The following is a 13,129-nucleotide window of genomic DNA, read 5'->3' as shown; positions in this document are numbered from 1 at the left end:
GTTGGAGGTTGCTGTGAGCTGTAATGCCATGGCACTCTACCCAGGGGGACAGCTTGAGGCTCTGTCTCAAAAAAAAAAAAAAAAAAAAGACATCAAATGTGGAAAACAGAAACAAGTACTAAAGGTGTTTCTCTAAGAGATTCTTTCTTCTGCATGGTCTAATCTGTTGTTGATACTTTCTATTACATCTTTAAGCTCTCTAATTGACTGCTTCAGTTCCTACAGCTCTGCTATATCCTTTCTATATTGTTTATATTGTTCATCTCTTATTTGATTGTTTTTGGATTTACTTTTGGTTATTTTCTACTTTATCAGCAGTTTCCTTCATTGTTTCCATCATTTTCTTCATTGTTTTCATCATCTGTATTCTAAATTCCCTTTCTGTCATTTCTAACATTTCTTTATAGGTGGAATCCTCTTCGGTAGCTACCTTGGGCGGCGGGGGGTGTGTGTGCTCTGGACTGGTTTTTTGTTACCAGATTTTTCTGCTGATTATTCCTCTTGAATGATTTCTTTTATCTGTTTTCTTGTCCCAATTTTCCTTTCACTTCCTCTTGATTTTTAAGTTACCATGCCTCTGAACTAGGGTCTTTTGGTACAGGACCAGAAGGATGAGAAGATTAAAGAACAAGAAGGGAGAAAAGAAAGAAGAAAGGGGGAGGTGGGTAAAAGGGAATATTGACAAAAGAGGCACAGAAAGAGGGAGACAGGAGCAATATAGGTGTACAGTACAGTACTTTGACCCAACCTTAAAAACCCCCAAACTCTGAGGGTGCCAGTTTGTGTGGTTCCCTTAAGGTCAGCAGCTCTTTGCTAGGCTGTTCAGACACAGTACCCCACCTACACCAAGCAGAGAAGAAAGAAATGCTATAAATCAAACCCAAACAAGCAAACAGAAAACTTTATGGGATAAAATTGGGGGGAAAAAACAAATAGGGGTAGAAACACTAGCAAAAATGAATTTCTAATTGTTAAAGGTAACAATGGAAAATCATATTTAAAGTAGAAAAATGAAGAAAAAAAAAAGAAAAGAAAAATCTATAAGGAAAATGTTGAAATTAAAAAAAACCCAAAACAAAACAGTATATATATCTTGCTGAATATTGTCTGGGCAACAGGTGATCTTCTGGAGTATGAGATGTATTCACAATGCTGATACCGCTGTAGGCTGTATGAGATGGAGACTACAGGCCTTTGCTGATTTCTCAAACCCTGCAGGGTGGAGACCCTAAATCTCTCCTCAGCCTACTCAAAAGGCATTTTAAGCTGCTAACCTTGGCTAAGCAGAAGCTTTGCCAGGAAAGCACTTGTAGCTGGAATCACTGCTGAAATGGCTATCCACTTACTCAGAGTGCCAAAACTGGTCTTGCTCTATGCCCCTGAGGGCCATGGCTGTAAGATGTCTCAGTCCCCACCTTTAGGCTGCTCAGTCACTAGATTACTGGCTCCTGCCTGATTCTTGCTCTGTGACACTGAGGGCAGAGCTTGCCAGGGCAGTTCTCCCACAATGGCTCCTCACTGCCCACAGCCAAACACTATTAGCTCCATCTGGCTCAGTGGCTCAGTCTGGGGCCCTAGATAACGCTTAAAGTCCTCCATATTCTTGCCCAAGTTCTCCCAAGGTAGTTCAACTGAGTTCCAAGTCCAAAAAAAAAAAAAAAAGGTCCCAGGTAAGGCCTTTCCACTTTGCAATCTCACTGTTGCTGTACTTACAGTTGCCGGCAGGATTAGACCAAACGAACATATGCAAACACTTGCCAGTTCTCCACTGCTTTTGTCTCCCTCATGGGGTCCAGAAGTCTCTTGCTGTGTATTCCCAAAGGGATGTTTCTGGGCACATCCCACCAGCCAGAGATTCCTGGAGTCTTCTCTCCCCAGCCTCACCGTGCCCAGTTGCAAGGAGGTTGTTACTCAGCTGCCATCTTGCTCTTCATCTGTGTTTTTTTTTTAGTGTATGTGCTGAGGCAAGCACTCCTGTTTTTTTGAACTGCCATAAGTCTCTAACCAATTTTACAATGTATTTATTGAATACAATCTATACATAAATGCACTCATGCGATTCAAACTCATGTTGTCTAGGGGTTAACTGTATTTGCTTTACTTCAGTGTTCTTTCTTTTCCTTCCACTGTGAGTGATAAGGTCAAGGATCCTGTACTCAGCGCCAGGCCAGGCCTGGCTTCAGGGATAGTCACGTGAATCTGCTGGATCTTACGGTTTGAGCCATGTCCTTCCAAATTCATGTTTTGTTTTTGTTCTCTAATGCTATGGTGCCATAGCTCACAGCAACCTCAAACTCTTGGGCTTAGACAATTCTCTTGCCTCAGTCTCTCTGGTACCTGGGACTACAAAATTTCTGATGTCCCAACTCTAAGTACTTTGGGTTGTGCCCTTATTTTGAGACAGGGTATTTATAGGGTCATCAAGTTAAAATGAGGTCATTAAGGTAGACCCCAATCTAATAGTACTGATGTCTTGAGGTGAAATTTGGACACAGGTACCCAGGGAAGACATGTGAAAAGACACAGGGAGAAAACCACCACTGACAAGCTAAGGAGAGGGACCTGGGACAGATCATCCCTCACAGCTATCAGAGCCAACCCTAGTGATGCCTTGATCTTGGAATTTCAGCCTCCTGAATCAGAATGAATTACGGTACATTGTTACAGCAAACACAGGAAACTCACACTTTGGGCAAGGGGGCCCATCCCCTAGGACAGTTCTTTCTGGGTTCTGTGTCCTCCCCCCAGGTGGACACCATTGTTCCAGCACTGATTACATGGCTTTAAGATTAACATGTCTCCCACCAGCAAACTGACCTCCTAGGACAGTCCATCCAGAGCACATCATCCTGTCCCTGCATGTGGCCAGTAGGTCTTCAGGGAATATTTCCACAAGTCTATCATAAGGTTCCACTTACTGATTGGCACTTTACACTATAACTTCATTCTCAGAGAAACTATCATATATCAACACCTGGACCAGAGTGTGCATGGTCCCAAAAGCCCAGCAAAGGTTATGAGTGAGTGAGCAGAGAAATCCTATTACAAAGGCTCCCTGAAATGGAGGGGAGACAGCCTCACTGCAATGCTCAACTCAGAGCCCCTGGTCATAAGATGTTGCTCAGAACTGACCTGGGCATCAAGGACATCTTGCAGCTCTTGCTTCTTCTGATAGAAGTCGGCACTTCAGCTCATGGTCCTTCTGCCACTTTTCTTTGTCCAACACTAATTTCTTTTCTGTCTCTTGTTCAAACTGAGCAAGACTCTTCTCCATCTGTTCAATGAGAAAGGCAAGCTCAGGTTGGAGGGAACTCCCTCCCTGTGGTTAATCGAGGCTACCCTTTCATCCACATTAGACATGATCAAGGAATTGCCTCCACCTTTTCTGACAGCAGTGAAAATAATAGCATTTGTGACTCAATTTCCATTTGTTTGTATAAATCCTTTAGAAAAGGAAAAAGACCCTTTGAGTTTCCAAAGAACTAGTGGAAATCCAGTTCCCCTGAACCCCCAGCAGGGGAGAACCATGATGTGTATGTATTTTCTGTGTCCTATTTGATAATTTGGGAATTCTCTACTGTAAGTGGGCCTGGAGCCTATTTTCTCACTTCAGTCTTTTCCAGCCCTCTGTGAGAAGGAACATGAGGAAGTCTGCAGCAGCCAGTAGTCAAGGACTACCTGAGAGCAGCAACTGACTTGGTGCTGTGCCAGGACCAGAACTCAGTTCCCCTGTCCATGTGTCCTGAAACCACAGCCTAGCTGTCATCCTAGCAGGGAACAGGGCCTGGCCCCACATCTTTCCTAGCACAGCACCAGCAGCAGGGGCCCCAATCCCACTTTAGACGACCCCTTGTTAGTATGTACTAGTGTATGTGTACTTGGAGAAACAAACTCTATAAATGATATAAGAACATTTGTGGTCTTAATTTTTATACTAAGGGGCATGACTGTCTTGTTTTCTCCAGGATCCCTGAGGCCTTGGGTGATACGTGGCAGAAGGCAGTAGCTGAATCAGATATATGCAGCCTGTTAATGGAAACTCTTTCATCTCAGACACTTAATAGACATTTTTTCATATGAGCAGGTTTTCTTGACTTGGTTTTCCCTTTTAACTGTCCCACCATTCTTTCATCTAAGATAAAGAACATTTTAACAGTGAGAAGTACATAAAAATGGTCTCTCATTTATGATGTTTTGGCTTTGCAATGAGTTTATTGGGACATGATCTCATAAGTTGAGTATCTGTACCGACAACGATTCAATTTAAGATTATTCAACTTGGCCAGGCACAGTGGCTCAAGCCTGTAATCCTGGCACTCTGGAAGACTGAGGTTTGGGGTTTGCTTGAGCTCAGGAGTTCAAGACCACCCTGAGCAAGAGCAATACCCTATTTCTACTAAAAATAGAAAAACTAGCTGGGCAATGGGATGAGTGCCTGTAGTCCCAGCTACTAGAGAAGCTGAGGCAAAAGGATCATTTAAGTCCAAGATACTGAGATTTCTGTGAGATATGATGACACCATGACACTCTACCCAGAGTCACAGAAAGACTGTCTCAAAAATAAAAAAGCTTAGGCCAGGGATGGTGGATCACACTTGTAATCCTAGCACTCTGGGAGACTGAGGCAGGTGAACTGCCTGAGCTCAGGAGTTTGAGACCAACCTGAGGAAGAGTGAGACCCCATCTCTACTAAAAAAAGCCAGGCAAAGTAGTGCATGCCTGTAGTCCCAGTTAATTGGGAGGCTGAGGCAAGAGGGTTGCACAAGCCCAAGAGTTTGGGGTTGCTATAAGCTATGTACACCATGGCACTAACCAGGGTGATAGAGTGAGACTGTCTTAAAAACAAATCATTGTTCAGCTTTACAATGCCCTTAATGAGGCATTAAATACATTTGACTTGTGTTTAAACTTATGATAGGTCTTTTACAATGTGGACCCCTTCATATGTCAAGGAGCATCTGTACTTTGGGAGCCTGCTGAAATCTGTTGCAATTCCCAACTAGTAAAAGAGGTGGTAAAACAATTTACCCTTAATAGCAGAGGTATTCAGGTCAGGCGGGGCCATGTCATGCTCTTCCAGGAATGTAGACCGTAGGTAATGTTTTCTGACCCCATTGCTATCTGCTGTCTGGACAGGAATCACCAAAAACTAGCACAGTGAGAAACTCTACATTTAAGTCAGGAAACAGACAACTGGGAATAATATCACAAACCCCAATTTCTTCAGAAACAAAGCTGACAAATCTCCCAGCCATCAGTTTGAATCTATTTTAAAAATACAACTAGAAATGAGACATTCTTTAGAACAACAACAACAAAAAAGGTGGTATAGATAGGCCTTTCTGATGGTTTAAAGATGCTAAGAATCCCACATGCTGAATCCCCCATGCTTTTAACTTCTTTTTCTTGCAGCTTCAAGACTATTCATCTTTTTGGGAGTACCCCCTAATCTTTTAGCCTATATTAAAAGCCATGAAATGATGACTTACACTGCCTAAAATAGGTATTGATGTATAGCATGCCACAATTACATAAGGGCTCCAGAGTACTTTGAACATCCATAGATGGCATATATGATACCCTCTGTCATAATGGGAACTAAACATGAACAGCCATGCAGTTGGGGAAATGAATGACCCAGAAATAAAAAGCCTCATGCAAAAGAAGAGCTGCCTATGGTTGCTATGGTGGTGAGCATGCGAGGATTTGCACAAAGAGCCAAAGTGTCAGGTTGAGAAGGGCCTTCCCAGACTTCTAAAGTGATCATGATGACTAGCATAGAATACCAAATATGCTAACAGTAATTGTTGGAGTGGGTATATCATGAGTGAGATCTCCCAACCTGGTTGGTCTTCATTTGCCATTTTTAAATAATTAATGAAAGTTGTAGCCACAATTAGAAAAATTAAAATTTTCATATCACTTTGACATCTTCTCGGAGAAGGGGTCAGAGAGACCATCATGCTATAAGCACAGGGGATAAGGCAGGCAACCCAAGGTGGTAATAGATGTGAGGATAAGGCCTTGCACCCTCTGTCAGATTCCTTCTCTCAGAGCACCAGTGGGGAAATAGTCACATAGAAAAGGAACTAATGCCAAAAGGGAGAGGCATGATGGCAATGTGGCCCTACTCTGGGAGAGTAGAGCACACAGCAAGGAAGGGCCCCCCACCCAGCCTCCCACGCATCCCCTCACTTCCCTATATGCCCCCAATCTGTCCTGACACACAAACTCTTTGCCTACCTCTTTTTTTTTTTTTTTTGAGCCAGAGCCCCAAGCTATTACCCCTGGGTAGAGTGCCATGGCATCACAGTTCACAGCAACCTACAACTCCTGGGCTCAAGCAATTCTCCTGTCTCTGCCTCCCAAGTAGCTAGGACTACAGGTGCCTACCACAACACCCAACTATTTTTTGGTTGCAGCTGTCATTGTTGTTTGGTGGGCAATACAGTTGGCACATACAATATGATGGTATCAAAGAGGGGATGAGAGCAGGTCACCTTGAGGAGATGAGCCAGTTCACAGAAGAAATGTGAGATTTCAGTGCCTATAGAGAAGGTCAGCCTTGTGATCAGTAGAACACGAACCAGAGCAACCAGAGACATGATGAACCATGAGACATGAGCAACCAGAGACATGATGAACCATGAGACATGAGCAACCAGAGACATGATGAACCATGATGTCAGAACCAGTAGGCCACAGAGGTGGAGGTTCATGATGACCATGTAGTTCAGCGGGTGGCAAATGGCCACAAACCAGTCATAGGCCATCACAGTCAGCAGGAAATTATCCAGTCCACCAAACATCATTACAAAATACATCTGAGTGAGGCATCCTATGTAGGAGATGTCTTTGTTTTGCATTTGGATGTTCACTAACATCTTTGTAACTGTGGTGGAGGTGAAACAGATGTCAGCCAAGGAAAGGATGGAGAGGAAGAAGTACATGGGGGTGTGCAGGTGGCAGTCAGAGCAGACAGACAGGATGATGAGCAGATTCCCAAGCACTGTAATCAGGTAAATGAATAGAAACAGCCCATAAAGAAAAGGCTGCAGTTCAGGATCTTCTGAGAGGTCCAAGAGCTGATACTTCTGTGTGGTTTTCTGCTTCCATGTAGCTAGTAGTGTGTCTATCACGGAGGGAGATAAATGGAACATTTAATGAAATGCCAGATGACACCTTGGCTAGTTATTACAGTGTAATGATTCTTCACAGTCAGTAGAGTATTTTCAAAGACTGTGATCCACTCTGTTGAGCAAGGGGACATTTGTATTTGAAATGTGAAGAATTGTTCATGCTTCCTTCCAATTAGTAGAAATCTCTCTATTTTATCATCTACTCACTAGATTTAATTCTCATATTAAGCCTATGGTCATTAACTAATTTCTTCCTTGATAGAATCTCTTCAAGTTACTGCAGACATTGCCCATCCTTTTTTTCTATAATCCCTTTTCTTCAGAATCCTTTTAAATCTTTTTTTTTTTTACACAGTTTTTGGCCAGGGTTGGGTCTGAACTCACCACCTCTGGTATATAGGGCTGGTGCCCTACTCCTTTGAGCCACAGGTGCCACCCCCAGAATCCTTTTGTTCTACTGGGTCTCCAATGATGATTAGCACATGGATTTTCAACTCACTTCTTTTTCAGTGATGTGACATTTCCTATTGATATGAAAGTAACTTCTCATAATCTTGTTATTTTCCTAAAAATATGATCATTAGTATATCTCATGTGTGAGGTTTAAGACTAGTTTTTTGTACAGATAATCTCAATAAATAATAATTGTCATTGTCATTGTTATTATTAAATTTTTACTTTTAGTAAAATTATTTTGGATATGTTAAATTCTCCATCATACGGAATAGTAATAATCAAGAAAAAGTTTTATTGACTCAGTCTTTCTAGAAGATAAATATTTATAAAATAACTTACTATAGAGTGACCTGAGAAAGTTATTTAAACTATTATCTTCAGGTACCTCATCTCTACAGTAGGAACAGTAAATATATCCAATATTTATCAAAAATTTTATCAAAATTTTATATCAAAAATTTTATCAAAATTTTATCAAAAATTTTTATCAAATTTTTAACATGGTAGTTTAAAATAAACTGGGTAATTGTCATTTTTCTATTGTGGTTACTTAGTCTTACAATGGAGTTTTATGATTGTCAGCTTTCATTATTACCATCACAATAAATCTGCCTTTCATGCCCATGTTTTATATTAAGACCCCACATACATGAATCAACTATCAGGATGTAATCTGATCATTATGAAAACATCAGGTCAGGTCTGTTACATGTTTTGACTGCCATAAAGGACTTGTAACTATTGGAGATCCTTATGTCTCCTTCTTTCATAGTACATCTACCAAGTGAATTCTCCAAAGAAGAAAAAATGAGTAGATTATATACATAAAAGGAGTAAATTAAAGAACACAAACAAATTGAGATAAAATACAAGATGTGTGTCAGAAGTTTTGCTCATGTGGATATTCTCTCAGTAGGAGATGTATCAGAATCAGCAAAGTTAGTCACCAACATATACAACTGATAGATTTGATTGAAGGTTTCCAAAATTTATATAAATTTAATAATCCCAGAAAACTCAAAAGCCAAATTTGATATTTTAAAGTAATTTTTTATACCTTCATGATAGAAAAATATTGTTACATGTAATGTAACAAAATGTATTAATCATCCTAGAAAACTCAAAAGCCAAATTTGATAAAGTAATTTTTTATATATTCATGATAAAAAAATATTCTGTGTTACATGTAATAACTCATAGAGTGGCTCACTAAATTAAAAGCAGAAAAAAAATCATGGAAGAAAAATTTAGATGGGGATGTTGTGAAGGCAGGAATTCTCTGATATATGTGTATATGATCTGAAAGAGGAAGTATGGGTCAGAGTTAATCAATGGAGTAAGGACAGAATAAACTTTCTAGGCAAGAGAAGAGGATGCTATACACATATGGCTCAGTGAGTTTCATAGTGGGGATTTGAGGGACAGTGAGATGGAGAGCAGAGGATGAGGGTCAGGAGGGCAGAAGTGTGAGGCCCACAGCAGAGTATCCTGTGATATCTCTTCAAGTTCATTTCATGGTGATAATTTTATGTTTGTTTGAAGTATGAGGCTGTGACAATATTTTCTCATTATTTTTCTTTCCAGAGATGTTGATACACTTTGTGCCTCTCATGTTGTCAAAGCTTAACAAATACAAATCTTGCATGTGTAAAAATGAGTGAGACCAAATGTGTCAAAGCAACACAAACATAAATCTTGAACCTCATTACATGCCTGAATATAGACTCAAAGTGGAATAGTAGTATTATTAAATCAAATACATTCATTTCCATTTTAAAGGACTAATAAATAATGAGCAAGCAACACTTTAGGAAGAGGAAGGTAACTGAGTTTCTCTTAGAATGTTTGTTAACATAGAATATCACACACACAGGTCAATAAACAGATTCACAATCAGGAGGCCAAAAAATGTATTTGAGAATATGGAATACCATTTCTGCAGTTAGCAGGCAGGGTAGAGAATCTTCAGACATACACAAAAGAACACAGGCAACTTCTGAACCAAGGAAAGAAAGGAAAGTGACCTGAGTGCCAAGTATCAAAAATAAGTATATTTTTCCATCATTTTGTGCACACTTTAATGAAAACTGATAATGACAACATATAGAACTATTCAGTGATTTTAGTAAGTCAAACCCACCAGCAGTAATAGTGAAGTAAATTTAAAAATATGATCAAATTAAAAACAACACATTCAATACCTGGTGCATAAGAAGTCCTTCATCATTAGTTAATGAATGAATGTTTGGATCTAGGAAATCTAGCAGGAACCTACAATGTTTGGGAGATGGTGGAGAAGCTGTGAAAACTGTCCAGGAAATGGTGCATTCCAGAAATGGCTGTTTTTAGCTCTTACTAGAAAGAGATTCAATTATTGATTCCAGAAAGAAAGAACAGAAAACTGAAGAAGAGCAGGAAAAGACAAGTCTTAAAGTATCTTATCTTCCAAGGATAGGAATTTTACCCTCATAGATTAAATACATGCAGGACTGTCCCCATCTCATTGCTCTAAAGGCAAAGCCTGCACCCACTTTTCTTTCCTCCTTACTCCACCAGCCCCCTGCTCACACTGACTCTCTCTTTTGGTGTCACTGAAGATTTCTCTTCTCCAAAGTCTGTCCCTGGGAAGTCCTACTGGGTTGTCACACAGTCATATTCAGAGAATTACAGGTGGGGGCCAGATTACAGGGGCATGCCCAAATTACAGGGGTATGCCCAAATTACAGGGACATGTTTAACATTTCTCATGTCTTAAGAGTTGCATTCCCAGAATGCCTCATTAAATCAATTGTTCTCTTGTCTCTGCACTCTGCAAACCGTTTAGCTCCCTTAAGATACAAAGTTGACAGCAGGATGCAGAGTTTTCAGTCAATTTTGTGTCTACAGAGATAGTGGTAGGGAAAGCTGGATTTATTTCCCCTAAGGAGAAACTCTTCTTCCTTTGGTTTTATTTAAAAGTCACAAGGTTTTCCTTAAGGAAAATTTAATTTCTATAAGCAACAAAACTCAGGCATCATCTCTATGTTATGCTATGCTTTGGAAAAGGTTAGGTAATATAGGTACTGGTTCCTCTATGAAGGTTTGGTAGAATTCTGATGTGAAACCATCTGGTCCCGGACTTTTCTTTTTTGGGAGATTTTTGTATACTTGATGTTATTTCAGCTCTGGATATAAGTCTATTCTATTCTTCTGAATGATTCTTTTGTTTTTAATTTCATTTAATACTGCTTTAATTTTGGTTATTACTTTTCTTTTGCTGGGTTTGGGCTTGGATTTTTTCCCTTTTCCTGTTGCTTGAAATGACCCATTACGTTGTTGACATTCTCTCTATTTTCTTCATGGAGGCTTCATGAAGAATTCCCCCTCTAAGACCTGTCTTTGCACTATCCCACAAGTTTTGATAATTTGTGTCCTCATTATCATTTTTTTTCCAAAAATCTGATGATTTCCTTCTTTGTCTCATGTTTGACCCAGCTATCATTCAGCCTAAGGTTATTTAGTTTCTATTATTTTGAGTATGAAGATTTCTCTTGCTGTTGAGTTCAATTTTTATTCTGCGGTGGTCTGAGAAGACACAAGGAATAATTTCTATTCTTTCAAATATGTTGAAGTTAGATTTGTGTCCTAAGATATGATCAATTTTGGAGGATGATCTGTGGGTTGATGAGAAGAATGTGTATTCAGTTTTAGTAGAATTAAATGTTCTCTAAATGTTTATTAAGTTCTTTTGTTCTAGGGTCAAGTTTAAGTCCATTATTTCTTTGTTTAATTTCTTATTGGAGAATATATCCAGAACTTCCAAAGGAGTGTTAAAATCTCCAACTATTATAATGCAAGAAAATATCAATTTTTTCATATCTGTTAGGGTTGTTTTATAAACTGAAGAGCATTCAGGTAGAACACATAAATGTTAATTATTCAAATTGCTTCATGTTGCCCATTTCCCTTGACAAATACATGGTGTCCATGCTTGTCTTTCATTATCTTTGTTTGTTTAAATCCTATTATATCTGCAAATAAAATTTCCACCCCTGTTTCATTCTGATGTCCACTTCCCTGTATTAGAGATAGAATTTTGACCTATTGTCACTCCTCTAAGAAGTATTTCATCCTATTGACCTTTCTTCCCTAAATAAAGACCATGAAGTTGCCACTTCCTGAACTTACACTCAGAAGTACATCCAAATGGCCAAAGGGGTAGAGTGTAATGAATGCTGTGCTGCATAGTGCACTAATCCATCTCAGAATTAGAATGGGCAATAGGGACATCTGACAGCCTTCAGCCTTTACCTTCTTAGAGAATATCTTTCAGCTAAAGGAGGCTGCTTCACTCATGGTTACAACACTCGGAAGTCTGTGGGAAGTTTTGCACACAGCATTACACCCACCACTGTATTGTCACTTCTGCAAACACCGGGCTAGCAGAGACCAGAAACACTAAGTCCCTATTTGCCTTTCTGGAACTAACATTATGCAAGGACATTTCTACTTCCAATTTTTTTTGTGTGTGTGTGGACCTATGTATTCTGTATAACTAATTTACACCATTTTATGGTATTTATTTGATTTACAGTATATATTATATATTAAAAAACATGGAGCTGGTATGTTCTATGTTCCAATGCCTGCATTGATTATACTCATTCTCTTTGAAATTAAACAGGTCTCCATATATTCAATTTAAACCCTTTCTGTAAAGTCATTCAATATATTTCATAATGTGTTTACGGTATGCTTTATCTTTCCTCTTCCATCTCTGAAAAGCTCTATAGTTTTTTTTTTTTTATATTTCCCTTCTGTATTTCACCAGTACTCACTACTCAACTCACTCTAGCTAAATTGTTATTTCCTGTCTCTCTAATTAGAGGTGATAAATGAAGCCTAAAATCAACAAATGTTCCTCTGACTCTCTCAACACAACAGTCCCCCTCTCTCTTCTCTTCTCCTCCTTCTCTCCTCTCCCTTATCCCCCCATTTGAGTTTAATTATGTTTTTCTCTCCTACGGGCATGTGGTTGTTTATCTATTGATTTCATATTAGTACTGAGTACATTGGATAGTTGCTTTTCCATTCTTGTGATACTTTACTAAGAAGAATGTTCTTCAACTCCATCTAGGTTAATATAAAAGATATAAAGTCTCCATCTTTTTGTGGCAGACAGTATAGTATATTAGGCATGAATAGGCACTAATCTATATATATAGAGATGATAGATATAGATAGTTGTATAGATATAGATTATATAGATATAGGTATAGATATGAGAAAGTTTATTAATCCATCCATGGGCTGATGCACACTTGAGTTGGTTTCAGATCTTGGCAATCATGAATTGAGCTAAAATGAATATTCTAGTGCAAATGTACTTGTGGTAAATTTTTTTTTCCTCTGAGTATATACCTAGAAATGTAATTGTAGTATCAAATGAAAGCATTACTTTTAGCTCTTTGAGGTTTCTCCATTCTTCTTTCCACGGAGGCTGTATTTGCAATCCCACCAGCAGTATAAAATTGTTTTCTCTCTGGAGGAGAATG

General features: G+C 39.1%; 1 pseudogene; it reads right to left on the bottom strand.

Annotated features, from left to right (window-relative positions):
- Positions 1–6,425: 6,425 nt before the first annotated feature.
- LOC111726564 lies at positions 6,426–7,116 on the bottom strand (annotated as a pseudogene).
- Positions 7,117–13,129: the final 6,013 nt, after the last annotated feature.

The sequence above is a fragment of the Otolemur garnettii genome, unplaced genomic scaffold (genome assembly GCF_000181295.1).
Source record: "Otolemur garnettii isolate 467f Iridium unplaced genomic scaffold, OtoGar3 scaffold00071, whole genome shotgun sequence".
In the NCBI taxonomy this organism is placed as follows: Eukaryota; Metazoa; Chordata; class Mammalia; order Primates; family Galagidae; genus Otolemur; species Otolemur garnettii.
The sequence above is the reverse complement of the archived record's forward strand: the minus strand, read 5'-3'. Positions and strand labels throughout refer to the sequence as shown.